Source organism: Phocoena sinus, chromosome 8 (genome assembly GCF_008692025.1).
Source record: "Phocoena sinus isolate mPhoSin1 chromosome 8, mPhoSin1.pri, whole genome shotgun sequence".
Classification (NCBI taxonomy): domain Eukaryota; kingdom Metazoa; phylum Chordata; class Mammalia; order Artiodactyla; family Phocoenidae; genus Phocoena; species Phocoena sinus.
Genome location: NC_045770.1, coordinates 95,056,240 through 95,078,404, shown reverse-complemented (window position 1 = coordinate 95,078,404; position 22,165 = coordinate 95,056,240). Strand labels below are relative to the sequence as shown.

The following is a 22,165-nucleotide window of genomic DNA, read 5'->3' as shown; positions in this document are numbered from 1 at the left end:
GCCATGATGAGCAGGTGTGATCAATGCCCACTTTCCAGATCAGGCCACTGAGGCTTGGAGAGGGTAAGTCACGTGGTCCCTATACCTCCCTGCCCGGGTGATTCCCGGAATCAGGAAGCCTGGTGCACAGCGGAGATGCAACCAGCAAGTGTCACCTGGAGGCGCCAGATGTTCCTGAGAACTGTCCCCTTGAGGCAGGGCCACTCTGGCTGCTGCAAGCAGGATGGAGAAGCAAGGCACCAAGGAGCAAGCAGGGAGTGAAGACGGAATGTTCCTAGCTGCCCCACGGGGCAAAGCAGATGCCCGTCTGTGCAGGAGTGCCTGGTGCCATGATGGTCACTATTAGCTACTAAGGAACTGTGCTCATCGCCTCACCTGGACGCCTGGCCCTGACCAGCCAGAGGAAGGCCCTGCACTTCCATGCAAGCTGGGGCCCAATGCACAGGACTGGGCCAGAGAGGAGGGCACCTCCAGGGCTCCAGAGAACAGGTCTCCCATCTCCCACCTCAACATCAGCAAAGGGAACTTGGGTCCAGGCGGCCACGTCTCAGTAACCGCCGAGTCTCCGCTCCCAGTGGGCCTGAGGGGACAGCACCAGGCCCGCTGTGGGGAGGAGGCAAATGTAGCTCTGCCAAAGCAGCCACGGCCACCAGGCACGCCGTGCGTTTTCTGCTAGTAAACTAGTCCCAACCCCCAAACCACCCTATGACATGCTGTCACTCTCCTCGCTTCACAAATGAGTAAACCGAGGCTCGGAGAGACTAAATCACTCGCCCAAGGTCTCCAAAACTGCGAGGGTACGCACAGTCCACACTGAACCCAGCCTGACAAGGAGACCTTGCTCCTTCTACCTCATCCATCACTCACCCGCAAAGCCCTTCTCTCTGACGGAGGTTGGGAGTCCCAGAGCGCAGCGTTTCGTTACGAGTTTCAAAGGCAAATCCCAACAAACAACCTGAAACAGGAGGGGAGAGAGGTGTGCACCCTCCCAAGGGGGCAGCCGCCGCTCACCCCCTGCCTGCTGTTGCCACGTAGGGGCCTATTTGTCAAGGAAGGAAGAAATCTAGAGTTTTATGCTACATCTCTTTTTCAACTGGTTAGAATCCTCTGTTTTGTTAACAGAATTTAAAATTTTGAAATATATATACAAAAAGTACATAGGTCTGAAATGTACAACTCCATGAATAGTCACAAACTGGACACACCTGTGAAACCACCAAGCAGAATAAGAAAAGAAAGAGACCAGCACCCAGAAGCCCCTCGTGCTTCCTTCCGGGCCCTCCCCAACCTCTGCCCAAACGGAATCACTCTCGTGACTTTTAACACCATAGCTTCACTTCGCCGACTCTGAACTTTATATAAATAGAATCATTCGCCTTCACCTCTGCTGTCTTTCGCTCAACGTCGGGGTTCTGAGATTCCCCCCAGATTGCCATCAGCAGCTGGAGTCCATTCATTCTCTGCTGTGTAGTACTCCCGTATCCATTCTACCACGTAGAGGCGTTTGGGTTGTTTCCAGGCCTCTCATAGAGAATGAAGCTACGGACATTCTTACACATGCCTCTTGGGGAGCACGTGTACGCGTTTCTGTTGGAGAGAGTGGAACTGTTGGGTCATACAGTATGTGTATGTTTTAGTTACGTTTCCCAACGTTTTAATGTTCGGTCAGTTAAACAAAATACATCTGTAGCTTGGATCTGGCCTGCAGGCCACCACGTTGCACCTTTGGCCTGTGTGCTTCATTCATTTTAGCCACTGGCCAGACCATCTTGCTTGGCGTCTCACAAATTCATATGGTACAGTGGGGAAAATTCCCATAATCCCCTCCCCCAAACTGCTGAGTGAATGAGGCCTCAGTAGCTATCAATGGCTGTCCTTCCGTGAGTGCTTCTCTATGACAGCGGTCCCCAACCTTCGTGGCACCAGGGACCGGTTTCGTGGAAGACAATTTTTTCCACAGATAGTGTGGGGGGGATGGTTCAGGCGGTGATGCGAGCGACGGGGAGCGGTGGGTAGCGGCAGGTGCAGCTTCGCTCGCTCTCCCGTCGCTCACCTCCTGCTGTGCGTCCCGATTCCTAACAGGCTATGGGCCGGTACTGGTCCACGGCCCGGGGGTTGGGGACCCCTGCTCTAAGAGGACGAAATTACATTGAAATCACTTGAGCAGTCTCTTCAAAATACACATGCCCAGCACTGCACTAGTACCAACCAGACTTCCTGAGGATGTGGACAGCCAAGCATGATTATTTTGAAATGTAGCCCAATTAAGAACCACTGCCTGAGGTCATAGAGCACAAAGCCAGTGACGGCAGAGCACCCAGGTTCCCAGTGGCTAGGCTCTACCTAGCACCCCAGGGTTCCCCAAATCTACCCTGTGGGCTAGCACTCCACCCTCCTGCAACTGTAACAGACATCAATAATTGATCTTGGCACTCCTTCCTGCTGAGCCCCAATTACCCAGCCTCATCTACCTTTCAGCAGGCCCTACCAATTGATCAGGGTTGGCATTTGAGATGAAATGCATTTGCCACACCCGCTATTCAGTGTTGGCGCCCGGAAACCCTTGCCATTTTCTCAAGTGGCTCAGCCTTCTTATTCCCAGGATGGGTAAGAAACAGAGAAAGGACCAAACCCAAGCCTGGCCCCATTCTTTAGCTTATTTGACTCTGATTCCCACGCCAACCCTACGATGCTTGCCTTGACGATAATGTATGTCTGCCCTGGGGTGTTTTTGTTGGTTTGGGGTTTTGTCTACAGGTTTTATGGGTGGCAAACAAGCCCAGAGAGGGCTAGTGCCTTGCCCCAGGGGAACTTGAACCATCTCCCCATTTCTAATTCAGGGCTCTTTCACTCTACTCCAGGGGGCCTCTCACAACCATTTAGGAACTACTAGAAAAGCCAGAAACACGATGGTAACCTCATTCATCTCAAACCAACCACATCTGGTTCACTTCTCCCTGCTAAGCAGTAAACAGTGGAGACAGCACCCAGGCTGGCTGCAGGCTGGGATCTCAGCTCAGAGACAAGGCCGCGGCCAAGAGCTGGTGAGAAGTCATTCTCACGCTGGTCCCTGGGCTCTACGAAAGAGATTTTCCTTAATGAGGCTGAGATTGGTGATCTGACATCACTAAAAATTGCCCTTTTCCAAAGCGATTATCCACACAAACCCAGGGAGGGGCTCCAACGTGGAGGTGCTTCCAGCAGCAGCCCAGGGGGGGCCTCTGTGGTCCCACCACTTTCTGTCTTTATTAACATTTGCAGAAAAACTCACAGTGTGTTTTGAGGCAAATGAAAACCAAGCAATGTCATTTTCTTCCCTCAACCAGGCCACAGGGCTCCTCCTTGCCCTTCTCTCCTCACTCACACTAGAATTTTTTTCTTAAGCTCGAAAATACTAAAAGTTCCCTGACATCTGCAAATCTGCCTTTCAAGGTCATTTTTAGCCAAAGGTGCCCGAAACTGAGTTCATCGGATTGTGTTACAACGGCCTCTCCTCCCTCGGGAACAGCTGTATCTGTACCTCCAAGTCTTTGCCTTCTATGGGGATTTGGGGCTTCCGGGGGCGGCAGAGGAAGGCACCCAGCCTGCCCGTCCACATCCACGTCCATGTCCACATCCACATCAGGAAGTGAAGGCAAGACCAGAAACGGCTGCAGCGTTTGGGAGATTTCTGGCTACTCCCAGAGGGCGCGGGACTAACGCGAGGAGAAAAAGGACCCAAGGGCAGCTCAAAATGTGAGGAGTTCCTATTCCTGCACACACTTCTCTCCAAACTTCTGGGGACTCGTGTTCATGGCGGGGGTCCTACTCGGTTACTCAGCCTCCCACCAAACTGCACTGCTGTTACCTAGTTTCATGTGGAACGGAAAGAAGTATCAAGGCTTTACCAGCCCGAGGTCACACATGCCAGAAAGTGGCAGGGCCAGAATCCACCCATGATGGCCTGACCCCAGGCCCGGGCTCTAACCACTGCCCCATGAGGCTCTCTTCCCATTACCTACTGAACTGACCAGAATGCACTTTGCCCTAATCCCGTCCCTCCTCCTCCCAAAGGTACAGTCATCTGCTGCCTTCAACAACACACTTATTTCCAGCAAGGCTCTGGGTGACACCTCAAGGCCCAGGTTCAGGGCCCAGCAAAACCCATCCAAGTGCACACATGTGTACGCGTACGTGCGACATCAACTCCTGAATTCCTTGTTGGGGGGAAAAGTGCTGCTTCTGTTCACAGCCTCCTGTTAACTGGCAGGAGAGACAAGACTACAGATGTGAGCTAGGAAGATGGCCCGCCACTCCTCATGGCGGGGCTCTTAAGGACAATGTTCTCTCAAGAACCTCTAGGTACCGAGGCAAAGACAGTCTCAGAGAATCAGGCGGCATCAGGAGTGTGAGGGCCGGGAGCCCCGCCAGGACCCAGCAAGAAAGCATCTCTGGCAAAGGGTAACTTTGTATGGCAGGGAAGGAGGGCGATGTGGGTACTGGAGAGGCTGTGTCCCCATCACTCTCTGTGTGGTAGCAGTACCAAGCCTGAGTCACCCACATAAGGGGCAGGGGATCCTCCAGGTGAGACCAAGAGAGCAGAAGCTCCGCATCCTCAGAAGGAGGGGCCGAGGGGGCCTGAGACTTGGGAGAAGCTTGGGAGGTGAGAAGAGTAAGCGAGAGGGCCCAGCCTGAGTCAGGGACCCAGGAGAGAGCTCCTCCTGGTGGGTATGGCTCAGGGGCTTCAAGACCGGAAAAGACTGCTGTGCAGTACTGGACTGGATGGTTACACGCCCTCTGGATGTACCACCCTCCACCTCAAGTCTTCAGTAAAAGTCTAGTACAGTCGTCCCTCGAGACTAGTTACAGGGCCTCCATGGATAGCAAAATCCACTGATGCTCAAGTCCCTCCTATAAAATGGTATAGTAGGGGCTTCCCTGGTGGCGCAGTGGTTAAAAATCCGCCTGCTAATGCAGGGGACACGGGTTCGAGCCCTGGTCCGGGAAGATCCCACATGCTGCGGAGTAACTAAGCCCGTGCGTCACAACTACTGAGCCTGCGCGCCTAGAGCCCGTGCTCTGCAACAAGAGAAGCCACCGCAATGAGAAGCCCGCGCAACGCAACGAAAAGTAGCCCCCGCTCGCCGCAACTAGAGAAAGCCCGCATGCCGCAGTGAAGACCCAACGCAGCCAAAAATAAATAAATTTATTTTTAAAAAATGGTGTAGTATTTGCATATAACTTACACCCATCCTCCTGTATCCTTAGCATCTCCAGATTACTTATAATACCTACTACAATGTAAATGCTATGTAAATAGTTGCTGGAGTGTGGCAAATTCAAGTTTTGCTTTCTTGGAACTTTCTGAAATTTTTATTTATTTATTTATTTTAATTTATTTTAATTTTTTAAATTTATTTTATTTATTTATTTATTATTTATTTATTTTTGGCTGTGTTGGGTCTTCGTTTCGTGCGAGGGCTTTCTCTAGTTACGGCAAGCGGGGGCCACTCTTCATCGCGGTGCGGGGGCCACTCTTTATCCCGGTGCGCAGGCCTTTCACTATCGCGGCCTCTCTTGTTGCGGGGCAAAGGCTCCAGACGCGCAGTCTCAGTAGTTGTGGCTCACGGGCCCAGTTGTTCCACGGCATATGGGATCTTCCCAGACCAGGGCTCGAATCCATGTACCCTGCATTGGCAGGCAGACTCTCAACCACTGTGCCACCGGGGAAACCCTGAAATTTTTATTTTTGAATATTTTCAATCCGCAGTTGGTTGAATCCACCAGTGCAAAATCTGTGGATGCTGAGGGCTGTCTGGACACACAATGGAAGAAAGAAGGAATGAACGAACACCTACACCAAGCAACACCAGGAGCTCCTTTTCTGCATTCAACAGGCCTCCCAGGCAAAGATTCCCCTTACAATGGAAAAGGTGGGGCCTTGCAATGTTTCAGAAAAACCCTCCCAGTTTCCCACATCCCTCCAACCAACTGGGTGATCTATAGAATTCCATAATCTCAGCACCTCAGGTCTCCCTTCCATAAAACAGGGATTAAAAATCTCATCACAATCAGACCGTGGGGCATCAAATGAGATCATATATATGGGTCTGCTGGGTACATGGAACAATTCTGCTGTGCTTCTGGAGAGGAAAGGGAATGAAAGAGAGCCGACGTGGCAGGTCACTCCAAGTCCAGGACCCAGTGGGTCCCGCTTGTGCTGTCCCTTTTTCTTCCAGATGAGGAAACTGAGGTTCGATTAGGATAAAAAACTTGTCAAGGTCATGCAGCTTGTGAGGGGCAGAGCCAGGATTTGAACTGTGGGATTCAGAAGTCGGAATTCCCACTTGCTGACGGCCCTACTCGAATGCCACCCGGACTCTACAGCTGCCTTCGGAACTCCTTCTCGAAGAACATTTAACTTTAATCCCGTACATTCCTCCCCAGCAGACATGCACACAACTTTATTTAAATATATTATCATTATCATTGTTTGGCCAGAAAGATTCCTTATCGGTGAGATCTTTTTCTCTTTGCACACAAACACACACACACACGTACCTCTCCAGCAGGTTTGAATAGATCTTTGTGAGTGGTAGGGCTACTTAGAAACAAAATTTGCCCGTTATATCAATTCAATTACATAGCGACCACTTTTTTAACAGCATATTTATTTGAGCTTACTGTGCGGCGAATCATCAGACATTTTCTTTCTTCAAACCCTTTTGGGAAGAGAAAATGATCAAGTGAAAGGGAGGAAATGTTATGCATGTCATCCCAGCTATTGAGAATAATGCTGATGGATTCTCCTCTCGCACTTTTAATTTACTTAATACCCCCGCTTCCATGAATAACCACGCCTCGGCTTCCTGAGCGCTTGTCTCCAGAGGGTTCAAGGCTTTCCGGTTGCACTCCCCACCGCAGACTCTAAAGGGAGGTTCTAGAGTCATGGGACAAGCAGCCCCACTCTCCAGCGTGTGGGCGCGATGTCAGCGGTCCTCCACGGACACGAGCACTAGTTGGAGCCCAAACGGGGTTCGGCTCCAGTTTCTGACTCTCTGGACTCCCAGTCCAGGGCTCTCCCCATCTCTTCAGCTGGGGACGGTAAGGACGGCAACTCAGGGGTTGAGTCTAGTCTGCGGTCCAGCCCTCTTGGTGACCCTGCCCCGCTCCCCCAAATCCTAGGCCTCCTTGAGCCCATCAGGCTCTGAGCTTGGCCCCCGTTGTCCCCATTTGGTCTCTGGGCTCAGAGGAGGGAAGGGTCCCCAGGGACAGCCGCCACCTGTGGCCCCAGCGCTATCCCCTCTGCAGCGCCAAAACTTTATCTCCTCAGCCTCGCAGAACCTGCAGGCAGTGCCCTCAGAGGTCGCTCTGTTTGCCTTGGGTCCACAGCCTGCTTCCCCAGCAAGAAGCCGCTAGAAAAAGGAAAATAAAACAACAACAAAAAGCCTTTTGATCTGCCAACGGACGTCCCCGTCCAACCCTGTAGGAAGGTGGAAACCACCCTCTGTAGTGACTTGCTGGCCTCCCTCTCACAAGTGTTCTCCAAAGGCCCCCAGGGTCTTTCAGAGACCCCACCTAGCCCAGGCTCCTGGACCCCATGAGATGAAAGGGTCAAAACGACATCTGTGGGGACCACGTGGGGATGGGCAGGGGGCAGGAAGAGGCCAGAGAGGACCAAGCAACTATGGGAGAGAGAAGATGGCCATTGACCCAGCTGGCCACTCCACAGTAGGTGGTCTCCACAGATTGTCTGCTGGGTGGAGCGGCAAGAAAGAGGTGTGTTCCAGAAAAGCAATTCAGTTTGCCCGTAGGGAATCAGGCAAAAACATCATGGCTGTCCACGCAGGGATATACTAGTCATCCGTCACAAGAGGACGTGGTAAGTAAATGACACGTGAGCTGTGCCTCTCCCCTACACCGTGGTCCAGCCTGGAGACCCCCTACAGCTTCAGGGGACAGTTCCGCTCACTCTGGTAGCCCCTACACAAGCACCTCCTTCAGTCTCTTGGCTTGAAGGCAGCCTGGAAGCTTCCAGAAGTTGATGTCCCCAGGAGCAACCCTCAACCAATGAGAGACGGAAGTCGGTGACCACTCGCTGGGTCGATTCTGAGGTGTGCTTCACACAGTTCCTGGGAGGGTCCTCAGTGGAACAGGGCCCCAGGTGCCCACAGCGGGAGGCTGCTCATTAGGGCATCTTTCGTTGGCTCCCCTCCCCTCCCTGCTCACTCACCTCTCTGGAACCAACCTCATCATATATAAACTCTGCGTACCCAGATCCATGCTCAGGGTCTGTTTTTGGAGACCCCCAACTAAACCAAGGCAGAGGTGTACGTGCTAAGACGGGAACAATTGAGAAAATGCAAGATGCCGAGTTGAAGGGATGGAACGCCGCAGGGTATATAGGGATGGCAGGCACCATGTACACAGCTGTGCTCATTTACTGGGAGAACAACTCTGCAGAGACGGGGCTGCTCACACTGGTGGTCTCTCGGTGAGGAGACTGGCTTAAGGCTCAGTTTCCATTGAATACACTTTTGATCTATTTCCGTATTCTCTTACTATGTTTACTCTGATTATTTTTTCCTTAGGTCTTTCACCAGTAAAAAGTGATTCATTTCAAAGAGCTTGTAATAACTCCTGGAAAATCAGATAAATGAACTACGGAGAGGGAGAAAATCCCAGGATCGATAATCCTCCTCACTTCCTAGAACGCTCCCACTTCCTTCTCACCTCCTCGTACCCCTGGCCTCCCTCTCAGCCCACATGCAGGACAATAGGTCCCAATTCCCTTAGGGGTTAGACAGCTGCCATCGAACAGGGGATTAAGGACTGGAGGGGAGCAAAGGGCCAGGTGAGAGGCCTCCAAGACCCCAGATTCTGATTTTCTCCCACTCTGGCTGTTAAGACATGGACTGGCTCTAACAGGGAAGGCCCTGGTGTCCCACAGAGGAGCAGAGCCAGGGAACAGACCATGTAATGCTGGAGAGCAGGCTTGGGGTTCAGACCTCCTGAGTCTTTAAAGAGATGATTAAATTAAAATGAGGCTTTTAGGGCAATCTGACTAATGCCCTTATAAGAAGAGATTTGGACCCCCAGGGGACACCAGAGGTTCACGTGCACAGAGGAAAGACCCTGTGAGAACAGTGAGAAGGCAGCCTTCTGCAAGCCAGGAAGAGACCTCAGAAGAAACCAAGTCTGCCAACACCTTGATCGTGAGCTTCTAGCCTCCAAAACTGTGAGAAAATAAAACTGATAAGAATTAACTTATTTAGTCCTCACAACAACCCGATAAATTAGGTATTATTTTTAGTCCCATTTTATGGACGAGAAAATGATGAACGGAGAGGTTGAGTAACTTGCCCAAGGCTACGGAGCTGGTGAGTTGTAGAGCTGGAACCGTAAACCATTCTATTGGATGAGATTAGACTCGTTAAGTGCCTGGCACACTGAAAGTGATCAATATGTCCGCTGTGCTCATTACCCAAGACAGCCTGAAAAAGACTGGTCTACAAAGGGAAAAATGGAGGGAGGCATTTTGTGAGCACCTGCCAGGTGCCTGGGATGGATGAGCAAAGGCAGACAGGGTCCCTGCCCTCCAGGGGTTACGCTAGAGCTGGGGAGATGGAAGTTAAATAATCACACAGACAAGTCAACAATTGCCCAGTCATGACTAACTCCTGTTAGGGAGGGGATGGTGGAGCAATCAGAGCCAATAGGTGGGAAATCTGTCCCACTTGGGAGTCCAGGAGGGCTTCTTGGAGGAGGTGATGGGATCCAAAGGATGAAGAGGAGTTGGGTAGTTAAAGAGGGAGGGCAAGCATTGCAGGGATGAGGGAAGAGCATGCAGAGCAGACCTGTTTGGGTTGGGGCAAGGTGGCTGGTGGGCTGGAGCAGAGGGAGGCAGGCCTGGGTGAGGGAGGGGCAGAGGCTGCAAGAAAGCCTTCTGAACACAGGTGAGAAGCTATTGAAGCGCTTCCGAGAGGGCACGAGGCGGCTAGCACAGTCACATTACACAACGGATGTTTTCCCTAACAAAGTGTGTAAGTCAAACTTCAGTAAACTGACTTTTATTTTTAAGGCAGTAGGGACGAACGGGAATCTGAGCGTTAATCTGTCTGTAAATTGGATGAGGATCCTCTGATCCATCTGGCATTTTCACAGATCCGGCCGCCTCGAGTGAGGTACACCTGTTAGGTAGTAATACCGGAGGAGGACTGGCCTTCCATGTGTCAGAGTGTGGGCGGGCATCTCTGCTGGTCGAGGCTGTCTGTTCCCCCATAAGTCGCAAGGACACCTGATACTGCAAACGTGGCTTTCCCCATGGAGCCACCACACAGCCTGTTTCCTGGTGACCACGACTTTCCAGGCCGCCCTTCCCCATCTCCCCCTCATCCTCCAAGCTTTAACTTGTGCTTACTTCCACGGGGAGGCCTTCGCTGTCCCCGCCCCCAGATGTAAGTGCCTTTCATGACTCCCCACTGGCACCCCTGGCTCCCCACTGGATTTGTCTCCATGCTGTCCGCAGTGCCCCCACCTAAGGGGCGTTACGGGTAGAGGTCTTGGTGCATAGCAAGGAAGGATGCGATCCCTAAGAAGCTATGACTAAGAATTCATCATTCATTCCCTCACTCATTCATTCTGCGTGTATGAACGTCTACGAACATCTGTTCAGTCCCAGGCACTGAGCTACACACTGCAGGCTCCGTGGAGACTGAGACAGACAGGTCTCTGCCCTCATTCCATTGAGGGAAACAGATCATAAATAAAATAATTAGAATAATTCCAACATTCACTGAATACTTTTCAAGTGCCACCTTCAATCCTAAAAGATACATTTATGCATTTTGATCTTATTTTATCTTCATAAAACCTTATGAGGGTGATCATTTCGCAAAATATACAAATATTGGATAATTATGTTGTACACCTGAAACTAATATAATGTTTTATGTCAATTACACCTCAGTTAAAAAAAAAAAAACCTTATGAAGTGAAATGGTGGTACAGGGACTTCCCTGCTGGTCCAGTGGTTAAGAATCCACCTTCCAGTGCAGCAGACACAGGTTCAATCCCTGGTCGGGGAACTAAAATCCCGCACGCCGCAGGGCAACTAAGCCCCTGTGCTGAGACGAAAAGACCCTGCATGCCACAACGAAGATCCCGCATGCTGCAACCAAGATGCGACACAGCCAAATAAATAAATAATTTTTTTAAATAAATAAATAAAACGGTGGTACAGAGAAGTTAAGTATCTTGTCAAAGGCCAAACAGAGGCCATGGACTGTGGCTGAACTGGGACTTGAACCCGGGCCCTTATGCTCAGAACTCCTAACCCCGATGGCGTGTTGCCTCTCACACTTTCAACGCATGGGGATGAGGCGGTGTATCTGAAGCCTCAGCCTCCAAAGCTGAGCCTCCAAACCCTCCTGGGCCCCTGTGAGATGGGCGCCAGAGCTGGGAGCCTTGGCTATTTCCTCCTAGGCCCCCTTCTCTTGCAGAGAAGTCCAGACGACCTGCCAGGGAAGAGGAACCCAACTTGCCGTCATCACAGTGACTTCCGGTGCTAAAGGTGAACCCAGGATAAAGAGCGAGAACAATTCATCTGGACCAGATATTTTCAGCCCGAGAGGAGATGGAGATGGCAGGCAACTCCAGAAAGACGAGTTGAGAAAAACGTAAATGGTGCCTTTCACGCAGGTCCTTTCAAATCATTACTTCTAGAAAACATCCTATCTGCAACTGGTTATAATTCCCATGCACCCATGTTTCTTAAGCCCACACTAACACCCAGCACCCTTCCAGACCTGTTGGGAGGGAAAAAATATGGAAAACAGCATCTGACAAATGTTAGCAGTGGACAAAGTGTGTTTGATGCAGACACTCTTTCGATGCTTAGAACTAGGCCACGAGGGGGGTACAAATCCTCACTTTATTGATAAGAAAACTGAAATGTACAGAGATTAATTTTCTTGTCACTTACTAGTTGTATAGTTGTGTGACCTTGGGCAAATTACAATACTTAGCCTCTTGGGTTGGTTTTCTTGGCTGTTAGATGGAGCGATAACAGTACCCACCTGTTATGGATTGAATGGTGTGCCCCACGTATCCTAACACCTGGTATGTATGAATGTGACCTTATTTGAAAACAGGCTCTTTGCAGATGTCATCAAGTTCAGATGAGGTCATTAGGCTCTAATCCAATGTGACTGGTGTCCTCATAAGAAGAGGAAAGCTGACCTGGTGCAGCTACAGGGAGAACACCGTGTGATGACAGAGGAAGAGGCGGGAGTGATGTGCCCACGAGTCAAGAACACCAAGGATTGCCAATAGCCACCAGAAGCAAGGAAGGAAGAACCCTCCCCTAGAGCCCTGCTGACACCTGATTTTGGACTTTTAGCCTCCAGAACTGTGAGAGGATGAATGTCTGTGGTTAGAAGCCCTCAGTTTATGGTACTTGTTACTGCAGCCCTAGGAAACCAACGCATCACCTCACCGCGCTCTTGAGCTGGTCCACAGCTCTGCCCCAGTGTTTCGGGGTGAGGGACTGCAGAAGCTGAGGTCTGGGGGCAGAGTGAATGAGATGTGTTTTAGGCACCCCACGTGCCTGACTCACAGCCTAACCGGCCTGCCTCCCACCAGCACTTTTCAGAGAAGCCAGGAGCATCCTGGTGCAGCTACAGTGGGAGGCCACTCTCTCAGTGCCCCCAGGAACAAGCATCCACTATGCCAGGGGGCCACGGGCCACCTCCGAATCCCGTCCTGGGGAGCCATACTCTCTCAAAGACCCCTCCACCCTGGTGTCCAGCTCGCCAGTTATTCCTGTGAGGTCTTTTGCAGGGGACAGTAAATCCCCATTATTCAAGGCGTGCTTGTATTTTGGCTGGAGAAGCACCTCATTCCCCTGGGGGCTAAAAACAGACAAGATGAGTACCCTGGGCTGGCCCTGCTGGAGAGAGCCCTAAATGTCAGGCACCAGGTGGTGGCGGGCTGCCCCCCAGGAGGCTGAGGCACACTTGGCTAGCAAGAGTGCTGCAATCTGTCCTAGCCAGAGAGGCAGCCACCCGGGAGGGGGGCTCCTCTCGGCAGCACCCTCAGGCCCCGCGCCCACAGTGGTAATTAGCCGTGAAAAGACGGGCCTAAATCCAAGGGCCGGGGCTCCAAATTCTTCTCCCATTTCAAATGGAAGCCATAGTAGTTCAACTATTATGAACTAGAGAGCCCAGCCCCAGGCCACCCAGGATGGGAGCCCAGAGCCTCTCCATCCAAGAGATGGGAGTGACAGGCCTGTGCGCAGGGGCGGGAGGGGGGGCACTTGGAGCCTCTCCTCGGGTGCTGGTCCCTTGCCAAAGGCATCTCTCGTTTCTTACTCAAGTGGGCGAGGAGCGATGTGTAAACATATTGATACCTACTAGGTGCCAGGCACTTGATCAGCTTTATAGCTTTCTACATTCTTCCCATTTTGCAGAGGAAAAAACAGGCTCAGAGAGATAAACAAGTGTTAAAGTAGAGGTGTCAGGATTTGAAGCTAGGTCTGACCACCTTGCTGTTCTCAGAAAAACAGGGCTAGAAACCCTCATCAGGCCCCCTCTCTTTACCTGCCCAACCCCACAAGGAGTGAAAGGGGCCAGCAGGAGGCTGCATAGATGTGACAGGAAGCACAGGTAACCTTCTGTGTCATTTGGGGGACACCTCAAAGCTTGAATGCACAGCAGTTCCCAAAGTAGTGTATATGGAGCCGAAATTCCTATGGCTTTCACTATGAATATTTAAAACTAAGGCTTCTCATGCCCTTACACTACTCCCTCAGCTTCAGATAGTTCCTGCAGCCTCCGCCCCCCCCACCGCCTTCTCTGCCCCTGGCCCTTCTCCTCCTGCCCCATGCACACACAGAAGGTGAATACAGAAGCTCTTCCCCATTAGGGCATGGGAGGAGGAGACAGGAGTAGAAGTAGGTGCTGGAGGGTCCTGGAAGAAGTTCTAAGAGCAGTAAACTTCAATAAGGCAAAGGAGGCCATGGGAGCTCTGGGGTGAAGGTCAAGGGTCTGGCTTAGTGCCCTTGCTGTGTGCTCACTGGCCAGCCCCTTGGCCTCTCCAAGCCACCCCTCCTCCAGTGTATTATGGGCACTATATGATCTGTCCAGAGATCATTCCCATGGACATGGTCTGTAATCTCTAAAGAGCAATGCACATCAGGGATCATTAAGGAAAGGAAGCATCCGTGTTTTAAGGACTATGTGCCAGGTCTATACTAGAAGCTTTAAATGCATCACCTCAATTAATCCTCAAAGTACTCTATCCAGGAAATATAAATGCAGGGAGTTAGTGCTCAGTAAACACCCAGCCTCCCTTGCAGCGGGTTTCAGGCCAGGTGACAAGTGCTCAGTAAATACCCAGCCTCCCTTGCAGCTGGTTTCAGGCCAGGCGACAAGTGCTCAGTAAATACCCAGCCTCCCTTGCAGCTGGTTTCGGGCCAGGTGACAGTTCTGACCAATGGACTGGAGCTGAAGTGATGTGTGTCACCTCCAGGGGACACAGTGGAGCATTAGTGTGCCTTTTCCTTTTCCATTGCTCTCTTCGCCTTCTGCGGTAACCACGGATGCCACATCCTCCTGGAAGTGCAGCTATGAAGATGGTGGAGTCACCATCCGCCTGCATCCCTGAGTAACTGTGTACAGCAGAGATCCATGTTAGACAAGTAACGTAAGTGAGAATTAAACCCACAAGGTTAAGCCACTGAGAGTCTGGGGTCATCTGCTGTGGCCGCTGGTATTACTTAGCTTAACACTCTCATTGTTGCTGTTATTCTGCTTTTCACAAATACGGAAACCAAGTCCACATAGCCAGAAACAAGATGCAAGTTCACATCTGTGACTCCAACACACATCCTCTTTCAATTACAACCTTTTGTTGCTGAATAAGATCATCCCCTTCCTGTAAGCAACCTTGTCCCAAAAAGCTCCTACCCCTCAGTGTCCCCAGGATGGCTGAGTAGCCAATGCAGGATGAGAAAAGAGAATCTCATAAAACACTCTGAGCCTGGGAAATGAGCAAAAGCCAGGGGGAGGGGGGCCAATCGCATCTCAGGGCAATCTTTTCTGGGGCTTTGGAGCTCACAGGAGGGTTCGATAGGAGAGGAAACGTCACAGAGTGGTTTCGAGCACAGAAGGGAGAATCAGACCAACCTAGGATCAAATTCCAGTCCTACCACTTGCTCCCTTGATTTTTCTGAGCCCTGCTTCCTAATCTGTAAAATGGGGACAATATCTGAACCAACTTTGAGGGTGGAGGTGAGATGAAGCATTGTCTAGCTCCCGGCCGATGGTGAGCACTCCTCAAATGTCTGCCACAGTAAAGATCGTCACTGGGACGGCTCAGAGAACAGCCTTTGCTGGAGGGAGATGAGGCCGAGGTGCAGCCAGAGGCTGCCCTGCCAGGATGGCTGACGCAGCCCAGACAGCAGACCTGGCCCAGCTCGCATCCCTGCAAGAGACCGAGGGGCAGAACACAGAGAGCGAAGCGGGGCCAGCCAGACACAGTGCGACGCAGCAGAGGAGCCAGATTATTTATTTTAAAGTCGAAAGTGTCTTCTAGGAGGATGGCCTTTTATTTGGGTGAATCTGGGAGTTATCAGCTTAAACTCATTATCTGTACATATGGTCTTTGTACTATAGTTAAGGGTGGGAAACAAAGGATGGAAGGGAAAGGATGGGCATATACTAGCTGATGAAATATCATCCCTCAAGTGCCAGTAACCAGGATATGTTCAGTGACATCACATTGGGCTTCCTGCCACAAGGATGGGGCTATCATGAGAATACTCACAAGATTTTAACTCTGGAGTCCCTCAGTGAGGCAGGGAAAGGAAGAAAAAAAAAAAGAAAAGCAATTTGTTTTATTCACCCTTGTCTTCCACCTCAAAAGCAGACACACACACACACACACACACACACACACACGCACACACACACTGTGCCCAAAAATATCAGAGCTGGAAAGGATCAACGTTGATCCCTCCCTCCCACTTCACAATAAGAGTATTAGTAATAATAATAATAATGACAATGATGGCTGTGAGTATTTGTTGAGCATTTACTACCTGCTGTGCACTGTGCTAAGTGCTTCACATGTTTTATCTCGTTGACATTTCACAACACTCTGATACAGTATAATTAGTCCCATTTCACAGATGACGAAACTGAGGCACCAGAGGTTGAATGGCCTAAGGTCACACAGCTATTAAGTAGAAGAAAGCCGACATTCAAACCCAGGCAGCCTAACCGCCTCACAATGCTGCGTCTAGAGAAATAGGGAAACTGAGGCTCAGAGAGGGGTGGTGAGTCACTCGAGGTCCCACAGCTCCATGTATAACAGAATTGGGGCTAGAACACAAGTCTCCTTACTCCTGGCCCAGTTGGTCCGGTGACCTTTCCACTCCATCCTGTTGCCAGTCAGTATGTACACACACGCATAGGACTAGTGAACATGCTGTTCAGCTCCAAGTTGTTCAGTTACTAATTAAACTAGCAGTCTTGGGTACAAACAAGGGGCAAGGGCTGGACCTTAAGATAACAGGTGCTGAGATGAAAGAACTGCTTTGCCAGCTGCAAACACTGGGACAAATCTCCCTCTCCCTCTCTTTTTTTTTTTTTTTTTTTTAGCGGTACACGGGCCTCTCACTGCTGTGGCCTCTCCTGCTGCGGAGCACAGGCTCCGGACACGCAGGCTCAGCGGCCGTGGCTCACGGGCCCAGCCCCTCCGCGGCATGTGGGATCTTCCCACACCGGGGCACGAACCCGCGTCCCCTGCATCGGCAGGCGGACTCTCAACCACTGCGCCACCAGGGAAGCCCTCCCTCTCTTTTTAATGAGTGTTACATTATCTGCACACAACCCCACCCCTCAGTCAGAGCACTGATGCGGGTCCAAGGTGGCAGCCCGTGCGGCAGGAGGAGCCCAGGCTGGCGGGTTACTTAGCAGCATCAGATTGCAAAAATACCCCATCAAGCGATCATCTGCTCTGGGGGACTAAAGTGCTGGTTTCCAAGGCCCCCTCCCTTTGCTGTGTCCCAGCTGAGCTTGAACAAATGTTCCTGATTTTCCTTCTCAATGGCTGATGAAATAGACCAGAAGAGCCGCCCTCTGGAAAGAGGGGTCCCTAAGAGGGGCAGTCCAGCCATCACTCTTTGCTCGTAGCGGAAAAGAGGAGGGAGTAAAAGCTGCACAGGCCTCCAGAGAAAGGTAACATGCAAGCCTGCGGACAGAAATGGGGATCCCAGCAGGAACTGATCACCAACATCACCCTCTCCATCCCCAAACCGCAGTCTGATGGAGGACAGGCACCTGGTTCACTTTGCCCTGTCAGGGCGGAGCGGGGCAAGATGGCCAGGAGCGGTGCCCCCCACTGCACAGAAGGCAGAGCAGGGCTGCCTAGCGCCCTAAAATGTTAGACTCTCCTGACTTTAAGTTTCAAGCCCCCGCCTCCTCAACCGCCACCCCGGCCCCAGACCATTAAAAAGTCACTAATTCAAGGAGCTGTTTCCAGGCTGACAAGGCAGTTTTTAAAGGAGGAGAGGGTACTTCCTGGATTAGCCCAAGGTGTCCTAACTCCAACTCCAGATGAACTGATGCTTCTAGAAAGCCTGGAACTTTCACTGATATACCTCCATTTCAGCCTCAGGCTGGGTAAAGATACGCCAAGGGTCTGCCATTTGAATGGATCTGGGGACCAGACGACCAGGAGACACAGTGCCCAAGACCTGAAATTTTGCTGAATCAGAGACCTTGGAGTTTGCCTGGAAGCAGTCTGAGTCCACACATGATACTCCACATCCAAACAGGGACGTCAGCAGTCCCAGGGGTCTCAATTCCCTCCCACCTTCGGGGCAGGTTGGGTGTGAGTGAGGTGCAGGGAGCAGGGGTAGAACGCAGAGCCGCCAGCCCTCTGGGGGCCCTTTGCTCACTCCCGGTTTCCAAGGGCAGGGCTGTTCCAGGCAGGCTTCCCTCCACAGAAAAACCAGAGTCATTAAAAACAAAACAAAACAAAAAACCAAAACAACTCCTTTTGTTTTCTGGCCCCATGGAATGTCTTGAAGACAAATCCAGAGACAGCGGGCTTCTCCACCCTTCCCTCAGTCTCCTCCCTACTCGTCTGTCCTCTTCTATTCAAAATAAAAACCATGCTGATCTTTCTTTACAGCAACTTTGTCCTCGAGCAATTTGAGAGCATCCAACAAAAACATTTGCTACACTGAAAGCAAGAACCTCAACTCTCTTTCAGGGACCACCCTTTTCCATCACCTTTGCAGGGGACTCTGGGAACATGAGAGGGGGGAGGGGGGCTGCCCAATGAGCCCACACTGGCATCCACGAGAAAGATGAAAACTTCCGCCGGCCACTATGAGACCAATGCACGTTCTTAGATTTGTTCATTTGTACTCACTTGGGGTGCAGGGAAGAGGGAGGGAATTAGAGAGAAAGATGAGGCCACAGTGCTTCAGGGTCCCTCCAATGTCGAACAGCCCACACATGACAAAGATGATGCTCTCCATAGATGCCAGCAGCCGTCTGGCTCCCTGAGGCCTTGGCACAGACCCACAGACTCAACACACAGGGGCCCTGAGGTCCCACAAGGGGACACGTGGCAGGTTTCCACCAATAATTGTGAAATGACCACATGAATGTGGCCTGTAGACTCCAGACCCCAAGAGGAAATGAAATTTACCACTTGAAACTGGACTGCTAAAGTCTTTAAGGGCCCCCATCAACCCCACCCTGTGCCTCCCAGTTTATTTGTGCCCAGAGAGGGGATTCACCCCAAGACCCTCAACCCACCCACACCAGAAAGGGATCTGGCCAGATCCAGGGAACAAAGGTACAACTTTTACCAAAAGGGTGCATTCAGCGGTTTGGGTTTCAGACCCCAAAGAAACCTCAGAAAGTTAATGCTCCCATACACTTACTCCACACCAATTCGCTGTTAATGTAAAGTTCCCCTCCTTTTTGTTTTTCTGGGGATGAATTTTTTATTCACCCATACATCCTGCCAGCTCCCCCAAGAAAAACCAGCTCCTGAGAGCCAAGCTTTCCAATACACAGCGCAGTTATAACTGCGGGCATCCCAGCCTCACACTCCGACCCTCTGCCCCATTCCGGTTGCGGTGGGGTGCTCCTCAGGGCTGGCCCCTCGTGTGTTGGGGGTTGGTCTGCGGTTGTCGGTCCTGGATTTCGGTGCATTTGTCTCGTAGGAACCAGAACTCGCCTTCCTGTGGGTGAAACGGCCAGGGAAGGGCGCCCCCTCGCGGGAGCGAACTCACCTCAATCCAGCCGGGACTCAAAGCCGGCGCGAAACCACCCGTGCCCTCCAACCCTCCAAGCGGATTCCCGCTGCGCCCCCTAAATCTGGACGTGCTCGAGCCTCGGATCCAACGAGCACCCAACGGAGTCTCTGCTTCCCCAAACCGCACACACCGAGTACGGAATAAAGGGGGCCCCGAAGGAAAGCGTGGCGCCCCCGCCCCGCCCCGCTTCCAGGGACTCCGAAGGCGACCCGCCCTCAGTGGCCCTGCTGGGCCCGGCAATCCTCACGGCCCGGATCCTCGCTCCTAATCCTTAGTCCCTACCTGCCCCCCTACAGAGTGGCATGGCGCGCACCGCCTCCCTCAGGACGCAGCCCTCGCCAAGACCCCGACTTGTAACCACACCTGCCACCCCCGCCATTCTGCTGCCCCCCTCACCCCCAATCACCCGCCCAGAGCGCCAAGCAGCGCTGCACCTGTCCTGGAGGAAGCCTCTGGCCCTCGGCGGATTCGGGGCAGGGATGGGGGCAAGCACGTCTCCCCCCGCCCCTTCCCCAGCCTAGCCGAAGTAGAACTTGAACATCCTGGGATTCCCCCCATTCCACCCCCACCCCCACCGTGCCCAACAGTCGCCCGGGGGGAGGCGGGAAGCGCGCTTGGGCCCCCAAGTCCCCCGGGGCGCGGCGGCGGGCGCACGGAGGGCACTGAGGTGCGGAACCCCTACCTTCCAGCGGCAGTGGCCGGATCCCGCGCCAACTCCAGTCGGCGGCCGCGGGGGAAACTTTCCCCGGGCGGAGAAGCGCACTCGCAACTTGCTAGGCACCGGCTGCCTTCCCGGCGGTGGCGGCGGCGGCGCGTCCGGGGACCGGCTGGCGAGAGGCGGCGGCGGCGCTCGCTCGGGGCTCGGGGCTGGGGCTGGGGCTCGGGCTCGGGCGGCCTCGCGCGGCTCCGCGGTGGATCACTAGGCGCTGCGTCCGCCCCGCAGCCTGGAGCCCCCGAGACGCCGGCGGCAGCTGCAGCCGCCCGCCCGCCGGCCCCACCTCCCCGCCACCGCTCCGTCCCTCCCTCCCTCTCCCCCGAGCTCCCTCCCCTCCCCAAACCTCCTCCCCTTCAGTCTCCAGTCGCCGCCGCCGCCGCCGCCGCCGCCGCCGCCGCTGCCGCCTTGGCGGCCGACGTGAAGGCACGTCTCCTCCGGCGAGCTGCCCCACGTGCCCCCTCCCGGGCTTGGTTCAGCATCCAGGCCTCGCTCCGGGGGCCCCTGGGGCCACCCTCTGCCCTTCTCCCCTTCTGTCACCCCTGCCCTCCTCCCCACTCTGCTCACAGGCCCTCTCTTCGTCTGAATTCAGGACATCCGTAGGGGGAGTGGGGAGCTGGGCGCGCTAGACCGGAGTATTTATTCCAGGGAAACTTCCACGCCGCCCCCCGACCTCCGTGGCCGGACCGCAGGGCTGCGGGCTGGGATGATCCCCCATCCGGACCTCGCTCCTCATCTTCCCGCTGCCCTGGAAGGACCTGTTGAAAGACAGGGTGATTCACCCTCCCTGGGCTGCTTTGGACCGATGCTGTTAATAGAGGAGACTGGAGGGGTTGCAGCAAGAGGCTGGGGACGTGGGGGTGCCCACCCCAGACCAGATGCAAACGACTTGATTGCAAGAGGCCAGACCTGTGTCTCCATCTCAGGGCTTACCTTTTCATCTTTGTACCACTGCCTGAGCCACAGACCCCCTCCGCAGCCACTGACACATGACTTCACCAAGACATTTAACCTCTGAACCTCTTCTGTGAAGTAGCTACCTACCGCCTGCCCCAGACAAAATGGGCAAGCAAGCAGATCAAAGCAGACAGCCCAAGTGAAAGTGCTCTCTAACCCCCCAGAGGAGAGGGGCTCAGACTGCCCACTCCTTGTACCTGGGCAACAATTTTTTGAGTCCCAGCTCTGAAGATTCCATACCCAGTGCCTGCCTGCCAGGACATTCAAACACACACAAGCTCTGCAGGAGGCCCCTTTGTCAACTGATTTGCGCTAAGGGGTGAGTGACTGATAGGAGTTGAACCTACTCCAGCCTTGGACAGGAATGTTGGTGACGTCAGGCCACAGGGCAGCATTTGCAGGGGCAGGAAGTCACTGCCTTTCCTTGCCCACATTCCAGGAAAAGGATACATCCTTCAGAGGACTTGGAAGATGTCAGGTCCTTTCAACTATTTCACTGAGTAAATTGAGGAGGGCCTAATACAGTAGAGGTGTGGCTGGAAGAACAAAACCTGGATCCACAGTTTTCAAATGGACCCAGAGTGAGCAATCCTTAACCCAAAGGAAGAAAAATCTCTACTAATGCAATTTCTGTAAAGAAAGGACAAGGAAAACTTGAAAGGGCTTCAGGCTCCACATTCACCCCTTCAGCTGCCAAAACAGTGTTGGGGGAGAGGCTGACCATTTGCCCTGAGAAACCTCACAGGCTCTTCGTTTCTGGAATGCTGTTGGAAGAGGCCGTCTGTGTGCGCCTCCTTGGATGCAAGGCACCACATAAATTTAAAGAGGAAAAAAGAGTGAACCTACCATGAGGGTGCTGGGGTCCAGGAGATGGAGGCCAGGGGCAGCAGGAGGGATGGATGGAGTTTCTGGGGATCCACAGGATTGGCAGAAGCAGGCGGGAGGAAGTGGGAGAAAGGAGCACAGGGAGGTGAGGACAGGGCAGGCCATTTGGACAGTCAGACACCCAGCTGGGAGGAGAGCTCTAGTTCCAAGTCAGAGTTTCCCAGACCTCAGCAGTTCTCTGCCTCCGTTGAGAATCTGGCCCTATCTGCACACCAGGTAGAACCATTTGCTTAATCGCTTTCTTTAAATCAACTCTTGGGTTTTTTATTTGCTTGTTTTATCTTTTTTTTTTA

The 22,165-nt window shown here is 52.7% G+C and overlaps 1 protein-coding gene across 10 annotated transcripts in view; it reads right to left on the bottom strand.

The window, feature by feature from the left end:
- The window catches only part of TSPAN18 (tetraspanin 18), a 194,436-nt gene extending 173,174 nt beyond the window's left edge, over window positions 1-21,262 (bottom strand). For 3 of the 10 annotated variants that reach the window (XM_032639445.1, XM_032639444.1, XM_032639440.1), the window contains exon 1: window positions 20,001-20,290. The gene's annotated coding sequence lies outside the window, so the exon portion shown is untranslated. Of the gene's footprint in view, window positions 1-18,420; window positions 18,569-19,294; window positions 19,354-20,000; window positions 20,291-20,963; window positions 21,155-21,184 lie in introns of those variants that run through there. The other 7 variants (XM_032639452.1, XM_032639448.1, XM_032639450.1 and 4 more) reach the window with 6 other exon arrangements.
- Window positions 21,263-22,165: the final 903 nt, after the last annotated feature.